At 36.7% G+C, this 10,832-nt stretch overlaps 1 protein-coding gene across 1 annotated transcript in view; it reads left to right on the forward strand.

Annotated features, from left to right (window-relative positions):
* Positions 1-520: 520 nt before the first annotated feature.
* Positions 521-10,832, forward strand: part of LOC146731473 (zinc finger MIZ domain-containing protein 1-like) — a 175,795-nt gene continuing 165,483 nt past the window's right edge. The window contains exon 1 of the mRNA XM_085493796.1: positions 521-618. The gene's annotated coding sequence lies outside the window, so the exon portion shown is untranslated. The remainder of the gene's footprint in view (positions 619-10,832) is intronic.

Below are 10,832 nucleotides of genomic sequence, written 5' to 3' on the forward strand. Positions count from 1 at the left end.
GTTGCTACCCATATTGCGTTGGGTTACCAATTCCGTTACAGCATAGCATTCGGTCACAGCGTACCACAATGACGTAATTCATGTCACCTATGGGACATTGAACAAAAAGAGGATCAATGATTTTACCGGGAATTGAAAGTAGTTAAAAGACCTATTTTAATTTATAAGACGATACATCGATTTTGATTTGAACGGGTGGAATTTTTTTTAATGCCACATTGGCAGTTAAGAGAACTACACAAGATGCCGGCAGTCAAAATGTTTGGGGATCGTAATGATCTGACACCAATTTCACACATATATCATAAATATAATCAGAAAAAATATAAACGAAAACGTATATTTGAGCGAATATCGTCTGTTGACAAACTTTTCTGTCTTCGTTGTTTATTAAAAACTTTCTCCCAATAACAATTTCGCGCGCAACGGATAGCAGCCGATTGTTTGTTGCAAAGCGCGTTCTGATTGGTCGAGACGGTGACCATCTAAGTAGCCCTAAGTTCATCATAATATTACCGAGATTGTGAGGCAGGTCAAGGCAATCCAGATACGACAGAAATTGAACAACTTCTCATGGTTTCATCTAAAAGTTGCCGATCCATCGATGTAAATTGACAGGTTAGTGTATGGGTGTAGTTGAGTTGTTATGAATCTGTGTTCGCGACGTAGATTTTTGAACTAGCAGACTTTATTTTTTATGTCAGCGAGCCCTCCATAGCTCGTTACACTGTACGTGATTCCCCTACTTCGTGACTCCGTTTTTTTAAATTGCCTACAGCGTGTTGAATTGTACTGGATTACGGGTTACGAAACCCGGTAAACTGACTGTAGAGTGTGTGCGGGGTTAGATGACCCGAACTCGAGTGTTCTGGAATGAAAAGCTCCGGTTACTCATCCTCTATATGCACTTTGCTGTGTCTGTTGTTTATGCAAATCAAAACAGCGCCAGTTTCATGCAATGGTAATCATGGCCGCGGCCGCTGGCGGTGTAAATAACGCGATACAATTCAATCCGACGGCTTCCATGTAATTAATTCCACTTACAGCATAGTTTACTTTATCGCACATATTGGTATTGAAGTTTTAGCGCCACATGATCGGACTGCGTCCGCTGGTTTCACTAATTTGTCAACGTGCCGTGCGAGCTCCCTTGCTACGCGGGGCTTCGATAACGTGTTTTAAAATTTTCTCTGCACCATTCACTTTCGTTTGTAATCGCCGCCAAGACATGCAGCTCACGAATTACTTGTATCATTACGTATATACATCCAACCAACGAAATCCCCAGCCGGTGTTAGACAGATTGCAAAACGAGTATATTACTGTATCGTGTTCATTGTTACACGGCGAACGTTATATTTTAGCACTAAAGCATGTAGCCTCTCTGCACGCTGTGTGCCCAAACACACTAGCAATATATTTAGCGCATACGAGTTGAAGTGTTCTCGTTGTTTGTATATGAACACGTATGTGTTGGGTTACTTTCTAATGCAGACGTGCAAATTGCCATGCTCTTAAAAACCTTTAGAATTGTTGATCATTTGTTATGTGCTTTATGTTAGTATGGGGGTTAATGATAGGATTTGAGTGAATGAATGAAACACCTTCCAAAGACTAGTAATTGTTTTTGCATGTAAGTAGAATTTAATGAGCAGTCTCTGTTACAGCTAAAATAAATCAAGGGGTGCTTTCTGTGCTCTGTTGAAGGAATGTATATTGTCACCAAACACACATTGCTAAAGTACTGCTAATTAAGATACTATTACAGACCATTTATTCTACTGCTGTCAATTTTCAAGATATGTTAATTTGAAGTCAGTACAAAATTTACATCCCAGGACTGTCCTATGGAATCATGGGACTTCATTGTTCATGTCATCATGGGTCTTTGTTCCTTAGTGTGAGTTGAATCTCGTGCTTAATGTCAGTATTTTAATATTATTCAGGTGTGGTAAAGTTGACTGTTTTGTCAGTGTATTTGGTGAAAAATTATCATCGAATTGTAGTTAAAATAAAAACAGACCCTGTCATTAAAATTGCACTGAAAATTTTGTTTTTGTTAATCCATGATAATTACCATATCTCCGCTCCAAATCTTTACAATGACCCTCTCCCTTTTAACTTACTTCATACTTCATTCTCAATGTCAAAAAAGCAAAAGTATTTTAGCCATCCACCCTACCATTCATCAATTACTATATGTGACCAACAGTATTTTAGCCATCCACCATACCATTCATCAATTACTATAAATGACCAACAGTATTTTAGCCATCCACCCTACCATCCTTCAATTACTATAAGTGACCAACAGTATTTTAGCCATCCACCCTACCATCCTTCAATTACTATAAGTGACCAACACTATTTTAGCCATCCACCCTACCATCCTTCAATTACTATAAATGACCAACAGTATTTTAGCCATCCACCCTACCATTCATCAATTACTATATGTGACCAACAGTATTTTAGCCATCCACCATACCATTCATCAATTACTATAAATGACCAACAGTATTTTAGCCATCCACCCTACCATCCTTCAATTACTATAAGTGACCAACAATATTTTAGCCATCCACCCTACCATTCATCAATTACTATAAGTGACCAACAGTATTTTAGCCATCCACCCTACCATCCTTCAATTACTATAAGTGACCAACAATATTTTAGCCATCCACCCTACCATCCTTCAATTACTATAAGTGACCAACAATATTTTAGCCATCCACCCTACCATTCATCAATTACTATAAGTGACCAACAGTATTTTAGCCATCCACCCTACCATCCTTCAATTACTATAAGTGACCAACAGTATTTTAGCCATCCACCCTACCATCCTTCAATTACTATAAGTGACCAACAGTATTTTAGCCATCCACCCTACCAGCCTTCAATTACTATAAGCGACCAAGATTATTTTAGCCATCCACCCTACCATCCTTCAATTACTATAAGTGACCAACAATATTTTAGCCATCCACCCTACCATTCATCAATTACTATAAGTGACCAACATTATTTTAGCCATCCACCCTACCATCCTTCAATTACTATATGTGACCAACATTATTTTAGCCATCCACCCTACCATCCTTCAATTACTATAAGTGACCAACAGTATTTTAGCTATCCACTCTACCGACCATCAATTACTATAAGTGACCAACAATATTTTAGCCAATCCACCCTACCATCCATCAATTACTACTAAGTGACCAACAGTATTTTAACGATCCACCCTACCATCCATCAATTACTATATGTGACCAACAGTATTTTACCCTTCCACCATACCATTCATCAATAAGTGACCAACAATATTTTAGCCATCCATCCTACCATCCATCAATTACTATAAGTGACCAACACTATTTTAGCCATCCATCCTACCATTCATCAATTACTATAAGTGACCAACAATAGTTTAGCCATCCATCCTACCATTCATCAATTACTATAAGTGACCAACAGTATTTTAGCCATCCACCCTACCACTCATCAATTACTATAAATGACCAACAATATTTTAGCCATCCACCCTGCCATCCATCAATTACTATAAGTGACCAACAATATTTTAGCCAATCCACCCTTCCATCCATAAATTACAATAAGTGACCAACAATAGTTTAGCCATCCATCCTACCATTCATCAATTACTATAAGTGACCAACAGTATTTTAGCTATCCACCCTACCACTCATCAGCATTTTAGCCATCCACCCTTCCATCCACCAATTACTATAAGTGACCAACAATATTTTAGCCAATCCACCCTTCCATCCATAAATTACTGTAAGTGACCAACAGTATTTTAGCTATCCACTCTACCGACCATCAATTACTATAAGTGACCAACAATATTTTAGCCAATCCACCCTACCATCCATCAATTACTACTAAGTGACCAACAGTATTTTAACGATCCACCCTACCATCCATCAATTACTATATGTGACCAACAGTATTTTACCCTTCCACCATACCATTCATCAATAAGTGACCAACAATATTTTAGCCATCCATCCTACCATCCATCAATTACTATATGTGACCAACAATAGTTTAGCCATCCATCCTACCATCCATCAATTACAATAAGTGACCAACAGTATTTTAGCCATCCACCTTACCATCCATCAATTACTATAAGTGACCAACAGTATTTTAGCCATCCACCCTACCATCCATCAATTACTATAAGTGACCAACAGTATTTTACCCTTCCAACCTACCATTCATCAATAAGTGACCAACAATATTATAGCCATCCACCCTACCATCCATCAATTACTATAAGTGACCAACAATAGTTTAGCCATCCATCCTACCATTCATCAATTACTATAAGTGACCAACAGTATTTTAGCCATCCACCCTTCCATCCATCCATAAATTACTATAAGTGACCAACAATAGTTTAGCCATCCATCCTACCATTCATCAATTACTATAAGTGACCAACAGTATTTTAGCCATCCACCCTACCACTCATCAATTACTATAAATGACCAACAATATTTTAGCCATCCACCCTTCCATCCATCAATTACTATAAGTGACCAACACTATTTTAGCCATCCACTCTACCATCCATCAATTACTATAAGTGACCAACAATATTTAGCCATCCACCCTACCATTCATCAATTACAATAAGTGACCAACAGTATTTTAGCCATCCACCCTACCATCCATCAATTACTGTAAGTGACCAACACTATTTTAGCCATCCATCCTACCATTCATCAATTACTATAAGTGACCAACAATAGTTTAGCCATCCACCCTACCATTCATCAATTACAATAAGTGACCAACAGTATTTTAGCCATCCACCCTACCATCCATCAATTACAATAAGTGACCAACAATATTTAGCCATCCACCCTACCATTCATCAATTACAATAAGTGACCAACAGTATTTTAGCCATCCACTCTACCATCCATCAATTACTATAAGTGACCAACACTATTTTAGCCATCCATCCTACCATCCATCAATTACTATAAGTGACCAACAATAGTTTAGCCATCCATCCTACCATTCATCAATTACTATAAGTGACCAACAGTATTTTAGCCATCCACCCTTCCATCCATCCATAAATTACTATAAGTGACCAACAATAGTTTAGCCATCCATCCTACCATTCATCAATTACTATAAGTGACCAACAGTATTTTAGCCATCCACCCTACCACTCATCAATTACTATAAATGACCAACAATATTTTAGCCATCCACCCTTCCATCCATCAATTACTATAAGTGACCAACACTATTTTAGCCATCCACTCTACCATCCATCAATTACTATAAGTGACCAACAATATTTAGCCATCCACCCTACCATTCATCAATTACAATAAGTGACCAACAGTATTTTAGCCATCCACCCTACCATCCATCAATTACTGTAAGTGACCAACACTATTTTAGCCATCCATCCTACCATTCATCAATTACTATAAGTGACCAACAATAGTTTAGCCATCCACCCTACCATTCATCAATTACAATAAGTGACCAACAGTATTTTAGCCATCCACCCTACCATCCATCAATTACAATAAGTGACCAACAATATTTAGCCATCCACCCTACCATTCATCAATTACAATAAGTGACCAACAGTATTTTAGCCATCCATCCTACCATTCATCAATTACAATAAGTGACCAACAGTATTTTAGCCATCCACCCTACCATCCATCAATTACTATAAGTGACCAACACTATTTTAGCCATCCATCCTACCATTCATCAATTACTATAAGTGACAACAATAGTTTAGCCATCCATCCTACCATTCATCAATTACTATAAGTGACCAACAGTATTTTAGCCATCCACCCTACCACTCATCAATTACTATAAGTGACCAACACTATTTTAGCCACACCCTACCATCCATCAATTACAATAAGTGACCAACAATATTTAGCCATCCACCCTTCCATCCATCCATAATTACTATAAGTGACCAACAGTATTTTAGCTATCCACTCTACCGACCATCAATTACTATAAGTGACCAACAATATTTTAGCCGATCCACCCTACCATCCATCAATTACTATATGTGAGCACCAGTATTTTAGCCATCCACCCTACCATCCATCAATTACAATAAGTGACCAACAGTATTTTAGCCATCCACCCTACCATTCATCAATAAGTGACTGCAGTATTTTGGTTAAAGATGAGATAGAAGAGGTAGGCAACGACATGAATGAAGATGAGATAGAAGATGTAGTCAAAGACATAGATGAAGATGAGATAGTGGAGGTAGTCAAAGACATATATGAAGATGAGATAGAGTAGGTAGTCAAAGACATAGGTGAAGATGAGTTAGAGGAGGTAGACAAAGACATAGATGAAGATGAGTTAGAGGAGGTAGACAAAGCCATGGATGAAGATAAGATAGAAGTGGTAGTCAAAGACATGGATGAAGATGAGATAGAAGAGGTAGGAAAAGACAGATGAAGATGAGTTAGAGGAGGTAGACAAAGACATAGCTGAAGATGAGATGGATGAGGTAGGCAAAGACATAGATGAAGATGAGATAGAGGAGGTAGTCAAAGACATAGATGAAGATGAGTTAGAGGAGGTAGTCAAAGACATAGATGAAGATGAGATAGAAGAGGTAGTCAAAGACATAGATGAAGATGAGTCAGAGGAGGTAGTCAAAGACAGATGAAGATGAGTTAGAGGAGATAGTCAAAGACAGATGAAGATGAGTTAGAGGAGGTAGCCAAAGACATATATGAAGATGAGTTAGTGGAGGCAGTTAAAGACATATATGAAGATGAGTTAGAGGAGGTAGTCAAAGACGGATGAATATGAGAAAGAGGAGGTAGGCAAAGACATGGATGTAGATGAGATAAAAGAGGTAGTCAAAGACAGATGAAGATGAGTTAGAGGAGGTAGTCAAAGACATAGGTGAAGATGAGTTAGAGGAGGTAGACAAAGACATAGATGAAGATGAGTTAGAGGAGGTAGACAAAGCCATGGATGAAGATGAGATAGAAGAGTAGTCAAAGACATGGATGAAAATGAGATAGAAGAGGTAGTCAAAGACATAGATGAAGATGAGTTAGAGTAGGTAGTCAAAGACATAGGTGAAGATGAGTTAGAGGAGGTAGACAAAGACATAGATGAAGATGAGTTAGAGGAGGTAGACAAAGCCATGGATGAAGATAAGATAGAAGTGGTAGTCAAAGACATGGATGAAGATGAGATAGAAGAGGTAGTCAAAGACATAGATGAAGATGAGTTAGAGGAGATAGTCAAAGACAGATGAAGATGAGTTAGAGTAGGTAGTCAAAGACATAGGTGAAGATGAGTTAGAGGTAGACAAAGACATAGATGAAGATGAGTTAGAGGAGGTAGACAAAGCCATGGATGAAGATAAGATAGAAGAGGTAGGAAAAGACAGATGAAGATGAGTTAGAGGAGGTAGACAAAGACATAGCTGAAGATGAGATGAATGAGGTAGGCAAAGACATAGATGAAGATGAGTTAGAGGAGGTAGACAAAGACATGGATGAAGATATGATAGAAGTGGTAGTCAAAGACATGGATGAAGATGAGATAGGAGAGGTAGGAAAAGACATAGATAAAGATGAGACAGGCAAAGTCATAGCTAAAAATGGGATAGAGGGGCAGGCAACAAATAAGGAAACACAGAGAAAGGTCTTGTGTTATTGTGTCATTGCCAGTTTTGCACAAATTAGTTTTTTAGATTGATTATGTCAAGCAGTTTGTCGGCGTCAGTATCAACTTTTTTTATTTTTAACTTCTTCTGGATAACCACAAGTCTGATTGCTCTGGTACTAGGTGTATATGTACTTTGGGTAGAGCTCTCATAGATTTGTTCGTTTTGTGATGATATTTTTAGCTTCGCTGTCGGTTTTGTTGAGCAGAGCTTATCATATGAGTGATCGTTCATTGTCCGGTGTCCATCGTTCATGTCAACTTTTTATTTTTTGACTCCCATGTGCGAAGCACAAAAAGGGAGTCTTTGCAGTTAGTGTGTCTGCGCTATGTGTGTGTGTGTGTATGTGTGTGTATGTGTGTCAGTCTGTTCCACTGATATCTAAAGAACCACTCATTGGATTTTGATGAAACTTGGCACACAGATGCTCCAAACTAATGCGCAGATTTGATTAGTTTTGGGTAAAAATCTGTGCAATATTAATTACCTAATTTGCATAATGATTAATCAATTTTCGGCTTTTCCACTGATATCTCAAGTACTAATCATCACATTTCAATAAAACTTGGTACATAGATGTCATAGGACACTGCACAAACCTGATAGTTTTTAGGGTAATATCAGTATATATTAATTAGCTATTTTGCATAATTAATTAATTTTCAGCTTTTGATATTTCAAGTAGTAATCATCACATTTCAATGACACTTGGTACATAGATGTCATAGGACACTGCACAGACCTGATAGTTTTTAGGGTAATAGGAGTACATATTAATTACCTAATTTGCACAATTAATTAATTTTCAGCTTTTGATATTTCAAGTAGTAATCATCACATTTCAATGAAATTTGGTACATAGATGTCATAGGACAATGCACAGACCTAATAGTTTTTAGGGTAATATGAGTACATATTAATTACCTAATTTGCATAATTAATTAATTTTCAGCTTTTGATATTTCAAGTAGTAATCACATTTCAATGAAATTTGGTACATAGATGTCATAGGACACTGTACAGACCTGATAGTTTTTAGGGTAATATCAGTACATATTAATTACCTAATTTGCATAATTAATTAATTTTCAGCTTTTGATATATCAAGTAGTTATCATATTTCAATGAGACTTGCTACATAAATCTTCTAGGATTATTCAGACACCAGATTAGTTTTATTTGGATATTAATTACCTAATTTGCATAATGTTCCACTGATATATAAAGAACCACAAATTGGATTTTAATGAAACTTTTAAAGAGAACTATGCAGAAACCCAATTAGTTTTTGGTAAACATTTATGCTTATTAATCACCTAATTAACATAATTAATTAACACTGATATCTCAATTACTGATCACCACATTTGAATAAAATTTGGTACATAAATGCTCTAGGACAATAGACAGGCCTGATTAATTTTGATTAATATTAATTCTCTAATTAGCATAATAATTCATAATTTTTTTGTTCTGTTCTGTTCATATTAGTTACCTGATTTGCATAATTAGTTTTCAGCTTTTCCATCAATATCTCATGTACAAGTAATTTTGAATTAATTTTTAATGTGTCTTCAATACTCTCAGCACACGGGAGTTTTTTCTAAGTTTTCTTTGATTTAACTTCTCCTTGAAAACTACAATTCTTATTGCTTTGATACATGGGCAGACCTCTATTAGAATTGTTTATTTCTTGATGAAAAACTTTGACTCTCTAATTTTTCCACATCTTGTTAAAAACCACAAGTTCGATTGCTTTGATATTATGCAGGTACTCCCGGTAGACCTCTCTTAGAATTGTTCATTTTGTGATGATATCTTCCATTCTCTAATTTTGGATGAATAGTTTTGGCATTTTTGGTAAAAAGTGGTATTTTTGACTTCTTATTAAAAAACCCATGTCCGATAGGACAAACCTCCCTTAGCTTTGTTCTTTTCATGCTGATACCTTCAATTTTATAATTTTGATAAATATTTTTTGGTAAAAAGTGATATTTTTACTTCTTCTTGAAAACAGCAATTCTGATTGCTTTGATACTATAAATATATGTACCTAGGGAAGACCTCTCTCAGATTTGTTCATTTTGTGATGATACAGTACTCATTTCAACCAACCTCCCGCCCGCTTCCTGATTTTGATCGTTTTTTTTTCGCTCGCTTTGTTCAATTTGAATGGACAATTTCCGCTTTTTTTTTCGACCGCGCAAATCCGGAAGTATCCGCTCGCGCGCTCGCTCGCTTGCCTGACAGCGCAACCGCCCGCATTTACAGTTCATTACCTATTTTTTCATGTACAAGTGTATAATTTTTGTTTTTATGATGTTAAAAGAAGAATAAATACAATCAGAAATCTATAGAACGCCCATTGAAAAAATATGGTGGATCACACTGCCTTTATAAAATTGGTAATAATAAATACGCGTAGTAATGATGTCCACCATAAACAAGATCGAACCAAACATGTGAAATCAAATACGACACAGACACAACTAATATGAAATAAAAATATCTATTTTTGGTGGAGAACGAAAAATGTCTACTGTAGAGTACGGTATTCATCGAGTAACCGTGTGTAGAATGACGGTTGCCTTGCACGCATGGTTTGGGTTTAACGCGGGTCAAGTTGTAGTTATGTAAATCCGTGGCACCTATAACAATATTGAAGAATATCTGCAGGAATAGTAAGACTGTGAAAAAAAAACGACCAATCGATTGTTATAGAATGACCGTACTGTACAATTTGTCAAACAAATACAATAATTGCAAATGTAATGTCGGCCAGCGCCCATCTTACTTGTCCGAAGTTATCGAAGCGACATCATTGGAGATCGCGTTTTTTAACAGTTTTTTTTTAGGCGGCTGGCAAGCGGACTAACACGTTACATTAACTTGTTGAATTACAATTATGGTTTTGCGCCCAATGTCTCGTTATAAAATAAAGGATTCAAATTTTGCAGGGTATTCCGTTTTGCGAACTCTGGGCAAAATACTTCCATGAGCTGTACGTAGTTCACTTGCAGCCAAAACAAAGTCAGCTTGGACATTAAGTTGTGAGACGCGACAAAACAAACGCTGCCAGTGATAGATTTCGTGAATA

The sequence above is a fragment of the Saccoglossus kowalevskii genome, chromosome 19, assembly GCF_978046115.1.
Source record: "Saccoglossus kowalevskii chromosome 19, keSacKowa6.1, whole genome shotgun sequence".
NCBI lineage: Eukaryota > Metazoa > Hemichordata > Enteropneusta > Harrimaniidae > Saccoglossus > Saccoglossus kowalevskii.